The 16,038-nt window shown below is 40.1% G+C and overlaps 1 pseudogene; it reads right to left on the reverse strand.

Moving 5' to 3' along the window:
- Positions 1-787: 787 nt before the first annotated feature.
- Positions 788-974, reverse strand: LOC112446336 (thymosin beta-10-like; annotated as a pseudogene).
- Between the last annotated feature and the right edge of the window lie 15,064 nt (positions 975-16,038).

Consider the following 16,038-nt stretch of genomic DNA (forward strand, 5'->3'; position numbering starts at 1 on the left):
TACATTGTGTGATTTTTCTTTCAGTCAACACATTTCATTATCTGTATGTCACTTGTTATTACTGGTGTATTATTTGTTTTAGACCTGTAGGTGATTGAGTTTTAGCTCATTGTAGAATTGTGCTGATTTCTAGCAAAGTATCTAAGAGTCTTCTGTCATCTCTAAAGGATGTTGGTTTGGGCAAACTTGTAGCACATAAACAAGTGATTTTTTAAAAAATAAATGCTCTTTGATGATTATAGCTGCTGTAGAGCCTCTCTTTACTGATGCTTTCTTCCAAAAAAAATATTACAGGTACTTGAAAATTAAAGTCTAAGTTTTTCTTGTTTATCTAAGCATGTTCTGAAAATTGGGTTTGAGTTAAGCCTTTATTAACACTTAGTCTTCAAGCTATAAAACCTTTCACCTCACTCTTCTAGCCACTTTCATTAAGTAAACAGAGAGGAGGAGACATCTTCATTAAAAAGCAACCTTCAAGGTTTGAAATCGTGTGACCAAAGTCAGTTATAAAAGTCAGAAGCGGCCAGGTTTTAGTGAGCTCGTCTTTGCTGTTTTTTTTGTTTGTGTGTTTACTTTTGTTTTTATTGTTCTTGCCATGCTAAGGGGGGGTGTGTGTTAATTTTGTAAATCATACAAATAACTTTCTATAATATCCCAGGGCAAACCAGAGAATCTGGCAGTCTTCATGGCGGGTCCCCTCAAAGACCCCTGGGCTGGTGGCATCAGCATGGAGTGCCCGGGTTTGCAGAGCAGCGTGTGGCTCATGTCTACCTTGCAGGTGGCTCTTCCTCCACATCACAACTAGGGTCTCCAAAATGATGGGGTCAAGGACCCTCGAGGTTCTTAGGAAATCTCCCTTTGCTTCTCCTGCTTAGTGGTCTCCTTAGTTGGCAGGGTGTCCTCCTGCACCTCTGTCTTCTTCAGCTCGGCCTTATCGAAGTAGCGATTTCCTCCAAGTCTAGCTTATCTGCCATTTTCTTAAAACGTTCTGAGAAGTTCCACTCCAAGCTTATAGTCCCAGGGCTCCCATTCACATTGCTGCAGCTAGTGACTCGAATTTGGTGTTAAATCATTTTAAAAAGCTGTTTCAGACTTCTTATATCTTCTATTTCTGAGCACGAACAAGCTCTAGCCAACCAACAAGTCTATGGATTTATTGGGCTTTAGGTTTTTTTTTAAGATCTATTTTTAAAAGGTAAATATGTATTCACTCTTGTTCTGATTTTCAGATAATACAGGTACATTTGCTATTGATCAGTTCAGTTCAGTCACTCAGTCGTGTCCAACTCTTTGCGACCCCATGAATCGCAGCATGCCAGGCCTCCCTGTCCATCACCAACTCCCGGAGTTCACCCAAACTCATGTCCATCGAGTCGGTGATGCCATCCAGCCATCTCATCCTTTGTTTCCCCTTCTCCTCCTGCCCCCAATCCCTCCCAATTTCATGAGATATTGATTAAAGTGTCTAATTTCCTCTCCCTCTTCTATTGTGTATTTAAAAACCAGCTGTTTAAAACCAGTTGTTCTCAATGCTGATCAGAATCCGTAATGTAATCAAAAATATAGTGACTATAAAGTTATTAACAATGTATTTCTTTTTCTTCATACTAGGTTTTTGAAATCCAGCATATATTTTATTCTTAAGGCATCTAGACTCAGACCAGCTGCATTTTAAGCATTCAATAGCCCTATGTGTCTAGTGTGATCATATCAGACACCGAGATCTAGACCCAAGACTTCACACAATTTTAGGAAAATGAAGATGTAGGTGAGCAGTAAAAGCACGCAGTCTCATCTTGTTCTCAGGGTTAGGTAGTCAGCAAAATACAGATCGTGACAAAAAGGTCACTTAGGCAAGGCGAATATGATGTATACGTTCTAAACACTGGAGCCTTAGTTTTCTCAGCTGTCAAATGAGAATAACAGTATATGTGCTTGACATAATATCATGAAATGATGTCTATAAATAGGGACCCATGGAAACTGGGTAGTTTGTACAGAGTTAGAGCTGTATTTGATGTCTGAATGAGAATTTTAAAACTTATGTTCATGAAATCTTGCTCAAGATAAGAAATTAGCATTGTATGTTTGAAGACAGAAAAGCAATGGATATGTCCATATATGTCCACGAACAAAAAAAAAGGCAGGACCTTCAGTGTTTATGTTAAGGAGGCTGTCATTTTGTGTTAAAGAGACCCATTTGAGAAGAAGCTTCTAGCTAGAGCACTTTAGTTGCATGTTTTGGCAACAGTGAGGGAGTGGTGTTGTGACTCTAAAACACTCTGTGATTCTGAAAAGCAGAATCAGGGCTTTTGTTCCTGGAAAAGTGATGTTAGATTGTTTGTCCATCTACATCCAGTAAGACTATTATCCACTGATTGCAATGCATTACAACCCCCTGGAGATATTTGGGCATCATTTCTATTACATTCTTGGCTCCTGGCTACCACTCTTTTTTTTTTTTTTTTCCAACACCTCATCTTTATCCAGATGAGCAAATTGTTGCCAATGGATGTACATTATTCTGATCAGTTCTTAGGAAGGAGGCCTCTCTGAATTTCAGGGTCTATCTCTTCAGCACATAGTAAGAGCTTCTCAAGTGTTTTAGATATTTATCCTGTGCCATGGGTTTTATTCTCCCCATTTTTCATGTGGAAGATTGAGTGAGGTTCAGAGGGGTTAAGCTCAAGGCCACATATTTAGTTGATGATGCAACTAGTGTTTAAATCAGGGTTTCTAAACTTCAGCAATGTTGTTGTTTTGAACCAAATAATTGTTTGTTGCGGGAGCTGTTCTGTGCTCCCACAACTCCTTAACTGCCAAGAGCAACTCCCTGTGCCTACAGCATCTGTGCAAACTGTGTGGTTTATGCTAAGCGCCTGCTTTCCTCTTGGGACTCTAGAGTTTTAGTACATGCCACGCAGAGGGTGCCTAGGGAACCCAATCCTAATAAAATCCCTGGACACCTAACCCCTTTGGTGGGCAGCATTTCACACGTGCTGTTGTCATAACACTTTTTACTGGAGAAATTAAGCATGTCCTGTCCTGTGTGACTTCCTGGGGATAGGACTCAGAAGCTCAGGCCTGCCTTCCTCCAGATGTCACCCCACTTGTCTTTTCTCTTTGCTGGTTTTGCTTTGTATCCTTTGGCTGGAGCAAATCATCGCCCTGAGTAAGATTGTGTGCTGAGCCCCATGCTAGCGAGTCCTCCAGTGTAGAGGTGATGTTAGGGGCACCCTGACACAGAAGAACAGCTATTAGCAGAAATATAAGACTCTTTAACTGAAATGTTTACAAAAACTTGGTGCTAGATGTCATTGCAACTTTTAAATTATTCAGTTAATTACTATCAAATATAATTTATTATATAAAAATTAGTGTTCTAAATTAGAAGCAGGAAAAAGCCATCAAACAAATGGGAGACCCTTTCCTTTTTGTAGGAGACTCTTTTAAAAAAATCACAAGAGAGCTGGAAGCAGGGACCAACTACTTGGTACTAGTTAGAAAAGCTGTTTTCTTCTAAACCGTGAAAAGGCATCCAGTCTCAGATCTTCACTTGAAAAATTCAAATTTCTTTCAAAGACTCAGACCAAGCCCTTCCTTAACTGGAGCAACAGGCACTACAGAAATACCATATACAAATGTTATCCAAAGCTTGGGGGCAGTCCCAGGAGAAAACTCTTGGATGTCATTTTAGAGAACAAAAACGCACTTTAAGAAAGAGAAACAAAAATGAATAATGAGTATGCAGGAAGCTAAGGATGACTGTCCTCAGGGACAGTTCTGCTGAATCAAAGGTTTGCTGAATCTTTGATTTCTAATAAGTGGTTCTCTGAGATTGCTTAGTAGTGAGTCTCTTCTTGTCCACTCTAGGTGCTTCAGAAGTTGAAACTCTGTGCCAAGCTCTGGAATATCTCAGTGCATTTCTTAAGATCATTCTCAGGGCCCCTAGGACGTATCTAGGAGCCAAGTGATCTGGGGTCAGCTGTGCTAATGAGAGATCCACGCTCCTCCCGTGTCCCCTCGCATGTGGCAGAGCCCGCCCTGTACAGAACTTGGCAGCTTTAGGCATTGAGAGCAGTGCTCTGCTGTCCATCTCTGGGAATGACAACTCCAGAATGTTTCCAGCTTTCATATGACTCAGTAGCTTTCACTAAAAAAGGGGCAGACAACTGACTGCAGTTGCAATACCTGAGAGGGCGGATCCAGTTGCAAATGAATGGAAATGCATTATTGATAGCATGTGGTGCGCACAGCCTGGCCTGAGGAAGCAGGGGCCAGTGGAGATAGAGGAACCTTCTTGGCCTTCAAGCTGTGTACAACTTGAAGTATGCATACAAGGAACTTATCCGTAAGTGTGAACTGTGTATTGAAGGATCAGTTATCTAATAATCCCAACTTTCTGGAAGCTAGAAATAAACACAAAAGGTTTATGCTCAGTAAAAAAAATAGGATGTCACAAAGCCTATATGCTTTCTTTCCTCGTAGCACTGCTGCTTCCATCCTTGTCTAGAGTACATTCAGTCTTACTTTACCAAAAAAGACTCTGTCTTCAGCCTCCACTAAAACTGCTCTCAGTGGACATCAATGCCTTCCTTGGGAAAATAACGTTCTTTCTTTTAAGAATGGGTTCTCTAGGTAGCAGTTTTTAAATGTTGACTTCCCTTTCCCTTGACTTTTTAAAAGTTGCATAATTTATTGAGGTGAAATGTACATAACATAAAATCAATCATTTGAAAGTGAGCAGTTTACTGGCCTTTAGAATATTCCCAGCGTTGTGCAACCACCACCTCTATTGAGTTCTGAAACTGTATACAAGCCCCTGTGTCCCCATCTTTTGAAGTAAAAGGCTTCATATTTAGTTTCCCAGGCCCCCTCTGAGACTCAAATAGCTGGCTCAAGAGTTAATGATTAGAAAATGTGAACATGTTGAAACAAAGAGCTGTTGGGCCAGGAAACTGGTAACAATTTCAGGCTGTAAGTTGGCCACATAGCAGTTACCTAACTCTCAGTTCCCTGAAAGATATAGATAACAAAAGCTGACACACATTCCTAAGTTGTTTTTCAGAAACCAGATCTCTATCATATGAAAACTGCTGGCTGCAAGCACATAGACCCCAGACCAGTTAAAACCAAAAGATGGATGATGCCTGAAACTTCAACTGAATGCCAACCAATTCATGTATCTCATGGTCCTCTCCCTCATGCTGCCTTTAAAAATCCTTCCTTGAAAGGCATCAGGAATCTCAGGTCTTTTGAGAATGGGCTGCCTGTTCTCCTTGCCTGATGCTGCAATAAGCACTGTATTTTCCTGGTGGCTCAGATGGTAAAGAATCTTTCTGCAATACAAGAGACCTGAGTTTGATCCCTGGGTCAGGTTGCCATGGACAGAGGCGTCTGGGAGGGCTATAGTCCATGGGGTTGCAAAGAGTCAGACACACCTGAGTGACTAACACACTTTTTTCCCTTCACCAAACCCACTGTCAATAGATTGGCTTTGCTGTGCGTCATGTGAGTGGACCCACATCCAGGTTCAGAAACAGTTTTAAAACATTTCCATTACTCCAAAGTAAATCTCCATATTCATTAGTAAATCCCTCTTCTTCCCTTCCCCTAGCCCCTGATAACCACAAATTGCATTCTGTCTCTATGAATTCATCTAGCCTGGACATTTCATATAAACTGAATCATATAATATATAGTCTTTTATGAATGGCTTTTTTCACTTCACACAATATTTCTTCAAGATTCATCCATGTTGTAGCATATTATCAGTACATCATTCTGTTTTATGGTTAAGTAATATTCCATCTTATAGATAATTCCATTTTTTTTATCCATTCATCAGTTGAAGGATATTTGGGTTTTTTTTTTTCCACTTTGGGGCTCTGATGAATAGTGCTGCTTTGAAAATTTGTGTGTTCGCTCACTTTTGCCACCTGAGTTTCTCATTGCTACAATGGAGATGATAATGGCCCCTACCCCATAGGGATGTTAGGATTAAATGAGGACAAAGCCTTTAGAGTGATGCCGAGAACATGATCAAAAACCAACAAATCCTTGACATTATTGTTTTTTTTTACTACAAAATTTCTCAAAAACCATCAACAGTCAGTTTTCATCAGGGCAGATAATTTATACATCTCAATAGTGCTTGAGGTCAACATTGTGTCCCTTCAATAATTAATGTAAGAAATAATGACCCTGAATCATGAGTGAAAATTTAACGGTGAAATTATAGTCATTATTTTTTGGGTAAAATGGCAGGGATGACTATGATATTATGTTGATGGATTTCCATCAAAACTTAGCATTAGATATGGTGAATAATATGGCCTTACAAGGACCTGCAACAGAATATCTTTTTTAAAAGTAATAAGCTATGAGTTTGCAGAGGGTAAGTCAGATACTAAGGGCCTTGGAGTGCTAGTGCTTAAGCATTAGAATTGTGTGATGAAAGCTAAGGATGAAGAAGAGCATGCCAGCATTTCTGAGCTCAGGAGATCTGAGTGGAAGGAGGAAGACTGGAGTGGACATTTGTGCACGGGTTGAGGCACTATCCTCAAGAGGTGGCTGGGCTTTTAAAGAAGAAGCAACTGTTCCTGGGAGACACAATGTATGAAAAATTGATGGTAAATGAGAAGAGACTGGCAAGAGAAGGGAAGATTCAGAACAAATGCTGTGAGCTCTGGTGAAGGGAAGGGCAGAGATGGCACGAATGCTAACTGGAGAGCTAAGTCAGTAGCTGCTCTGAGTTGGGACAGGAGGGATCGCCTGGATACCATGAGGTTAGGTGTGTCATATCACTCACCTCTGTGCTCATACAGGTTTTGCTTTCTATTTAGGAATGAATGGAAACTGAGGAGCACTGTTGGTTGCGTTTATAGCACTCATTTCGCTTCTTTTCTTGCTGTTTCAGCAGGAATAGATTAAGATATGCTATAGGAACAAACAATCCCCAAATCTCTGCATTGTAACAAGAAAAGAATTTGTTTTTTTCTAATTTGTGCTCAATGTGCATTTCAGCTCAGCAGGATCTGTACTCCTGTATCTTCTTCATTCTCTTACCCTGGGACCCAGGCAGATGGAGCAGCCTCTGGCTGGAATACTGCTGAGTAACTGTGATACAGGGGATGTTAGCATAGCAAGCAAGGACTGGCCCTTAAAGCCTCTGTGACAAGTTTTTGGACAAAGTAGGTCATAGAGCCGAGGCTGAGTATAAATCCCCTCCTGAGTGGAAAAGTGGATGTTGGTGAAATGTATCTGCCACATTTGCTAATTGAACTCCAGTTTTTGTCCTGTTTTTCAGGTATGAACTTGTAGTATAGATCAGTCATGGCAGAAGTGTGTCTTGACCAGTGACTACTTTAAATGTGAATGATCATGTGGCCCCGACTCTGGTCAAAGAAACAGGAAAGTCACCTGGCTGTAGGGCTCACAGGAAAGGCTCTCTTACTTAAAGACTGTGATTCCAGGGAGGGATAATCTTTTCTGTTTCTGCTGCATCTGTGTCACACTCAGCCTGAGGAAAAAACCCTTACGGTGAACTTGGCAGAGCAGAGAGACAGAAAGACCCTGGGTCTGTGGCCGATGTGTTTGAGCCACTGAATGAACCAGCACTGAATTCACTGTATCTGCAGACTTCTTGTTATGTGAAAGAATATGTCCTCTTGTTTAAGTGAGATTGACTTGGGGTTCTTTTATTAATACTTGCAACCAAAGTATCCTAGCAGACAAAAGGAATATAATTCTACTACCCAGCTGAGTGAATTGATATTGTAATTTTGAAGAAAATATATTTACGCATTTGTTCAATAAACAACTTAAATGTCTTTTACATGCAAAGAACTGTGCTATGTGAGGGGAAGATATTCGAGAGGAATAAGAAAAAGTGTTTTGAACCCAGAAGGGAACATAAAATGGGCACCTAACTAAATATAAATCTTCGTAAATCACTTGAAATACCACAACACAGTGCAGGCGTTATGTGAGTCATTTTGTACCAAAGTTACTGTGAGTTCATGTTATTTGAGGTTTAAGTTATTCCAAAGCCCCCAGCATGGTCACTTTCATGACCCATTTGCCAGAATTGGGACACATACCCATTCATACTTAAAGCGGTCACTGGTGAAGGCAAATGTTCACCATGATAGGCTGAGCCTCTGGGAGCAATCAGGACAGATTAAAGTTGAGGTCTCAGGGTCTGCTTTCCACCCTGAAAGGTGTGTAGGATCAGGATGTCCTGGTCCCAGGATCCTTAAAACAACAGCTATATGTGATTCAAACACACTCCAGGCTTAGCTGTTAGACACAAATGGACAACAGTGAAGACTGTTTAGCCCCCAGAGCTCAGGCTTCTGCAGCATGCGGATCATGGACATACTATGGTTTCAATTTATCCTCAGTCAGGAAGAGGTTACCCAGGTACCATCCTAATCAGTAAATACGTGGTTCCACTTACAGGACGAACAAGCAGGTTTTCTGGTTCTTATTTGTTCAGTATATAATTATTACACATTTTGCCTTAGAAATGTGACTCTAATGTGGGCAGAGATAGGGTGAAGGAAACACGAGCCAACATTGCCACAGCAACGTCAACTGACATCAGGCTTGAGAAGGCAATTTTCAGAGCCACAGATAAATCACATCCTTTAATCCAGTAACTCCACGGGATTAAAGGAATTTCCCTAAAAGGGAACTTGGAGGAAAAAAAATGCCTCATTGCAACATGAATAAAATAGAGATCAAATTAGATTTCTTTGGGGGAGGGAGACTTATTAAAAGGGAAATTACTCAAAAGTAAATTTTTAAAAGTATCTTCCTTTCCTTGGGGACCTATCTCAGCTGACACATTATTACTTTCAATCTCTATAATAGCTAGGAGTCAGGTATTATGAACTTCACTTTAAAAATGAAGAAGCAAAAATTTAGAAAGATTAAATTACTTCCCCAAGATGAAAGAACTACTTAATAAACTTTTTATTCACTCAAAATTCTAATATTTCTGTTATAAGCCAAATTTAATTGGTATCACACAGATTCATAGTCTTTACAATAATCATTTTAATGAATTCATAATATTCTATCAATAATTATGAAGCAACAATTAGGAAAACATATAATATCAATTCAGAAATACAATTTAAGTTTGTATTTACCCCAAAATTACAACTGCATGAAAAATATTAGAAGAAATCATTCAATATTATTAGCTGGGGTTGTTATTGTTTGTAGGTAGGATGACAGGCAATTTAATTCCCTTTCTGTGTTTTGTCTTTACAAGAGATAATAATGATATAGAGTAAATTCTTTCAAATCTGACTTTCTTCCTCTCTTGTCCTCCATTTCACAGTCCCAGAAAAACACACCCACTTGGAGGAAAAACATGGACTCTAGGTATTGATATGTTTTATTCCAAATACGTATTCTTCAGACAAGTTTGTTTTCATTTCCAGGAATTCAGTTCATTAAGTTAACAGTCTGTAAGAGACAGAACAAAATAGTTTCTTCCCTGAAGTGCTAATTTCCTTGGGGTGTGATATTCCTAGTTGCTATGGATGGATAGGGACCCTTTCTTTGGTGAAAGTCCTGACAACACTGTGGAGAAATCAAGAGGGTAAACAAAGGTGAAAACCCCACCGTAAGAAAAGGTAAAAATATACCTTATTGAGGATTCCTAGCTTTTATTTCGATAAATAGGGAAAGATCTATGGGAATTGAGTGATGCCAGGGTATAAGCAGCCATGCTAAGCCCCACTCTGAAGTTTCTTTTGATACTGTTTGGTGGATGTGATGTGGGCATTTTCAGGAATAGGGAAATATAAGGAAGAAAAAGGTAACACAAAAATTAGTTAACTTATGATCTTGGCAAAATGGTAACTTAAGGGGACAGCATCTTTCTGACATCAAGTTGCTATAAGATCATCTGAATGATCTGGGCAGTTGAGCAGTCTCTGACTCCTGGGCCTGTGATGGTTGCCCACATCCCTTAACCCTACTCTGCTGCCATCATCAAAGTTCACTTCTTTGGGGTTCTCTTTACTTATTCAACAAATATTTGAAGGCCCAAGGCTGCTAGGTGTTGACACATGCATTGGGAGATTAAAAACATACATGGTCCTCACTTTCTGCAACCTATAATGCAGTTAAGAGACAGAAATTAATCAGAAAATCACAAAAGTAAATATAATTACAACTGTGATAAGTGCTACGAACACACACACATACACACACAATCCCAATTCAGTTCTAACAAGACCATAAGATAGAACGATTTGAACTAATCGTGAAAGTCAAAGAGGACTTCCCTGAGGAAATGATGACAGAATGAGATGGCATTTTTAAACTTAATGAAGAGAAGGGAACAGCACTTTCCAGGCAGAGTATCCTGTGTCAGGGAAGCACAAAGGCCTGGAAGCAGGTCAGTGGGCAGGAGAGAGGTGAGTGGGAGGGGCCCACATGGCCCAGATGAAGTTGGTGGACACCAGACCACCAATCTTGGACCTTGAAAACCATGGAAGTAGTTTTGTCTTTATCTTAAGGGCAATGATCAGATATGTGTTTTAAAAAACCGCCCTGGCTACGGAGTGAACGGTGGCCTGCAGGACAGCAAGAGTGATTTCCTGGGAACTGGTCTTAAGTCTGCTGCAGTTTTCCAGGCAAAGAAATGGTGGCAGCTTGGACTATAGCAGTGTTGCTGGTGGAGATTGAGACGGAAATTTAAGAGAATTGATGAAGGACTAGGCCTTCTGGGTTAATCTATGAAAGTGGAAATACACCAAAGAGGACATAACATATAAAACCTTTTTCTGCCAAGAGACTTGTTGGAGATTTGAAGGAAAAGATAAAAGTGAATGCTGTGGCTTGGCTCACTCCATTTCTAATCCATCCTTTCCCTCATGTGCCTTACTGCAGAGGCTGGAAAATGGAAAACCACATTTCCCAGCTTTCCTTGCAACTAGATTTGCACGTGTGATTTGGAATGTACCAATCAGACACATCCATGCAAGGTACGAATTCAGAAGTGTGGTGATGAAGGAGAAGAAGGATTTGAGGCATATACTTTGCTTGTGTGCTTTGTAGCAGGAGGGGTGTGGTTCTGGCAGTCTGTCAAGTCTTTCTGGTTTAACAAGCAGCCTTTTGATGGTGGCAGAAGTGGTGGTAATTTTGGCAGCCCACTTCAGCTCTGCCTGGCATATAAATAGGTGTGGACTGTTGTTTTTAATGCCTAGTATTTACCCCAAACAATACTACATTCTATGGAGAGTATACCTCAAAGATAATGGAGTGTTCAGCCTGACTTCTGAGGTAGTTCAGTCCTGAAGGAAATATTGTCTTATAGTTTAATGTATAAGGTGTTGGTGTCCCTTCATCCCTGTTATGTTCTTTTTTTTATAAAAATATATACCTTATGTATAAGGTATATATACATCTTATGCTCCCACAGTATAATAGGCTAAAAAACTGGTTCTGTCACTGCTTGGAAGAAAGTCAATCTATTGTTACTAAAGGTGAGCAATCTTCCTCTAGAACTTTCCAGAAAATTTTAAACATCTAATAAAAAATGACTATTGGAGTTAGTAAACTGACCTTTAGTTGCACTGATGATACCCACTTAAACTGTGCAGGAGCTATGTCTGACAAGGAAGCTTAATGATGTTGCAGGTTCCTCTACAAGGCTAATTTGATTGTAATAAATAATAACTTTGAACAAAGAGTTAAAATGTCAACAGAGACATGCAGGAAGTGACTCTCTGCTCCTAATTCAAAAAATAGTTTCTTCTTTCTCTGAATACATTTTTGGTACCTCTCTCAGGACATTTCCCATTTTTTAGCTTGTAGTTATTTATATCCATGTCTGGTCTGCCTAATATATAAATCTGTAAAATCACTGAGGGCAGGGACACCCACTGATTCATCTTTGGATCTCTTAAAATGGCTGCTAAGAATAATCCTTCATACAATGGAGGAGTCTCTGTTTAATGAAGGAATTGGTGAATTCTTGTGCATTTTGCCAGCATGAGGACTAACACTTTTGAAAGAATGCTTACAATATGTTCCTATGCTTTGATCTATTTTCCAGATAAAACTGAAAGAGAACAAAAAATGAACTAAGGGTGTATAGGATGGGGAGGGTTACACTCACGCTGCTTCAGACATGTGTTTTCTCCACAAATGGTGAAGAGTAGCAAAAGAGTACACTTCCAGAGGGTAGGAGACCCAACCTCTAATTACTCATTGGCTGTATGATTACAGCCAAGATGCTGTAAGTCTCTCCCCGTTCTTCATAAAAGGGATTGAAGAGGTGATGAGTCCTTCTCATCACATGTGTCTTGTAGTCACCATTCAAGATGACTGATGCTCTAACCTTATGATGATTTAAGATTTTAATCTTAAAGTGATTTGAAGTGCAGGTAGCCTCAGCATGGTAATTCAGCATCATCTTACCTGCTGACCCTGTTCTATCAGTAGTTGCTTCCTAAGGCCAACGTTGTGCTGAGAAGGATTCTGAAGCCACATTGGGCTAAGTGGAAATGAGAGTCTTGACTTCACTGTGATGTCTGGCATGAGGCAGGGAGGGGAGTGGCAGCAAATAAGCCATGTTATCTCTGATCTAGCCCAATGCCTTCACTCCACAGGAAGAAAATGAGAATAGAAGTTCATGTCTTAAGTTTACCATGTTCCATGCATTATCTAAATTGATTGTATATGCATATATTTATCTAATCCTTAGCCAGTCTTAAGAAGCTATCATTATTATGATTCCTATTTTGAAGATGAAGTTTAGGGGAGCAAAATTTGTCTAAGACTAATACTCTGGAAATCCATATCTTTAAGCACTCCCTTATACTGCCTACTAATCTGTGGGCACTTGCTATGTGCTAGGCTAATGACACTTAGGGTGATTTTGCCTTCCAGGGAACATCTGGCAATGTCTGGAAACTTTTGGTTGTGGGGAGGAAAGGGTATTCCTTGAATTTAGTGGGTAGAAGACTGAGATGCTGCTAGTTGCACAGGACAAACCACCCCATCCAAACAAAGAAGTACTGGGTTGGCCAAAAAGTTCTTCGAGTTTTTCCATAAGACGTTACAAAAACCCAAATGAACTTTTTGGCCAAGGCAATATTTGGTCCCAAATGTCAGTAATGCTGAGACTGAGAATGCTGAGTCAAGCTATGTGAAAGTCATTTTCAGCCTGAGTTTGAAACTTTTCCTGTAGCCTAGTTGGTACAATCTCTGCTGCTGCTCTTTAGGCTTCCCAGGTGGTGCTAGTGGTAATGAACCTGCCTGTCAATGCAGGAGACACAAGAGACACAGGTTTCCGGAAGATCCTCTGGAGGAGGGATCTTTCAGTATTGTTGCCTGGAGAATCCCATGGACAGAGGAGCCTGGAGGATCTCAGAGTGAAAAACCAAAAGCATTTTCACTAAGATCAGGAACAAGACAAGGATATCCACTCTCACCATTATTATTCAACATAGTTTTGGAAGTCCTAGCTACAAAAGTAGAAGGCAGTGGCACCCCAGTACACTACTCTTGCCTGGAAGATCCCATGGACAGAGGAGCCTGGAAGGCTGCAGTCCATGGGGTCACTGAGGGTCGGACACGACTGAGCGACTTCACTTTCCCTTTTCACTTTCGTGCATTGGAGAAGGAAATGGCAACCCACTCCAGTGTTCTTGCCTGGAGAATCCCAGGGACAGGGGAGCCTGGTGGGCTGCTGTCTATGGGGTCACAAAGAGTCAGACACAACTGAAGTGACTTAGCAGCAGCAGCAGCTGCAAAAGTCCCGGGCAATTAGAGAAGAAAAAGAAATAAAAGGAATCCAGATCAGAAAAGAAGAAGTAAAACTCTCACTGTTTGCAGATGACATGATACTATACATAGAAAACCCAAAAGAAACTATCAGAAAATTACTACAGCTGATCAGTGAATTCATCATGGGATACAAGGTCAATATGAGATCACTTGCATTCCTATATACTAACAATGAAAAATCAGAAAGAGAAGTTAAGGAATCAAACCTATTCACCATTGCAACAAAAAAGAACAAAATATCTAGGAATAAACCTACCTAAGGAGGCAAAGAACTGTATATGGAAAATTATAAAACACTGATGAAAGAAATCAAAGACATAAATAGATGGAGAGAGATTCCATGTTCCCGGGTAGGAAGAATCAATATTGTGAAAATGACTCTACTACCAAATGCAATCTACAGATTCAATGCAATCCCTATCAAATTACCAATGGCATTTTTCACAGAAATAGAACAAAAAATTTCATAATTCATGGAAATACAAAAGACCCCAAATAGCCAAAGTGGTCTTGAGACAGAAGAATGGAGCTGGAGGAATCAATCTTCCTGACTTCAGACTATACTACAAAGTTACAGTCATCAAGACAGTATGGTACTGGCACAAAAACAGAAATATAGACCAATGGAACAAGATAGAAAGTCCAGAAATAAACCCACGAACCTATGGGTACCTTATGTTTTAAAAAGGAGGCAAGAATATACAATGGGGCAAAGATAGCTTCTTCAATAAGTGCTGGGAAAACTGGACAGCTACTTGTAAAAGGATGAAATTAGAATACTTCATAACTCCATACACAAAGAGAAACTCAAAATGGATTAGGGCTAAATGTAAGACCATAAACTACAAAACTCTTAGAGGAAAACATAGGCAGAATATGCAATGACATAAATCTAAGCAAGATCCTTTATGACCCACCTCCTAGAATAATGGAAATAAAAACAAAAATAAACAAGTGGGACCTAATTAAACTTAAAAGTTTTTGCACAGCAAAGGAAACTACAAACAAGGTGAAAAGACAACACTCAGAATGGGAGAAAATAATAGCAAAGTAAACAACTGATAAAGAATTTCCAAAATATATAAGCAGCTCATATAACTCAACACCAGAAAAAAAACAACCCAGTCAAAAAGTGGGAAAAAGACCTAAACAGACATTTCTCCAAAGAAGACATACAGATGGCTAACAAACACATGAAAAGATTCTCAACTTTGCTTATTATTAGAGAAATGCAAATCAAAACTACAATGAGATATCACCTCAAACCAGTCAGAATGGCCATCATCAAAAAGTCTACAAACAATAAATGCTGGAGAGGGTGTGGAGAAAAATGAACCCTCTTGCACTGGTGGTGGGAATGTAAATTGATACAGCCACTATGGAAGACGGTATGGAGATTCTTTAAAAAACTAGGAATAAAAACACCATATGATCCAGCAATCCCATTACTAGGCATATACTTTGAGGAAACCAGGATCTGCCTGCAATGTGGGAGACCCAGTTTCGATCCCTGGGTTGGGAAGAACCACTAAAGAAAGGAAAGGCTACCCACTCCAGTATTCTTGCCTAGAGAATTCCATGGACTGTATAGTCCATGGGGTTGCAAAGAGTCGGACATGACTGAGCGACTTTCACTTTCACTGAGGAAACCAAAATTGAAAAAGACCCATGTACTCCAATGTTCATTGCAGCACTACTTACAATAGCTAGAATATGGAAGCAATCTAGATGTCCATTGACAGATGAATGGATAAAGAAGCTGTGGTGAAGGAAAGTGAAGTCACTCAGTCGTGTCCGACTCTTTGCGACCCTGTGGACTGTAGCCCATCAGGCTCCTCCGTCCATGGGATTCTCCAGGTAAGAATACTGGAGTGGGTTGCTATTTCCTTCTCCAGGGGATCTTCCTGACCCAGGGATCGAACCCAGGTCTCCTGCATTGCAGGTAGATGCTTTAACCTCTGAGCCACCTGGGAAGCTCAGCCATAAAAAGGAACACATTTGAGTCAGTTCTAATGAGGTGGATGAACCTAGAGCCTATTATACAGAGTGAAATAAGTCAGAAAGATAAATATCATATACTAACGCATATATATGGAATCTAGAAAGATGGTACTGATGTATTGATTTGCAGGGCAGCAATGGAGAAACATAGAGAACAGACTTATGGACATGGGGGAGGGGAGGATGGAGAGGGTGAGTGCTTGGAGAGAGTAACATGGA

The sequence above is a fragment of the Bos taurus genome, chromosome 4, assembly GCF_002263795.3.
Source record: "Bos taurus isolate L1 Dominette 01449 registration number 42190680 breed Hereford chromosome 4, ARS-UCD2.0, whole genome shotgun sequence".
In the NCBI taxonomy this organism is placed as follows: Eukaryota; Metazoa; Chordata; class Mammalia; order Artiodactyla; family Bovidae; genus Bos; species Bos taurus.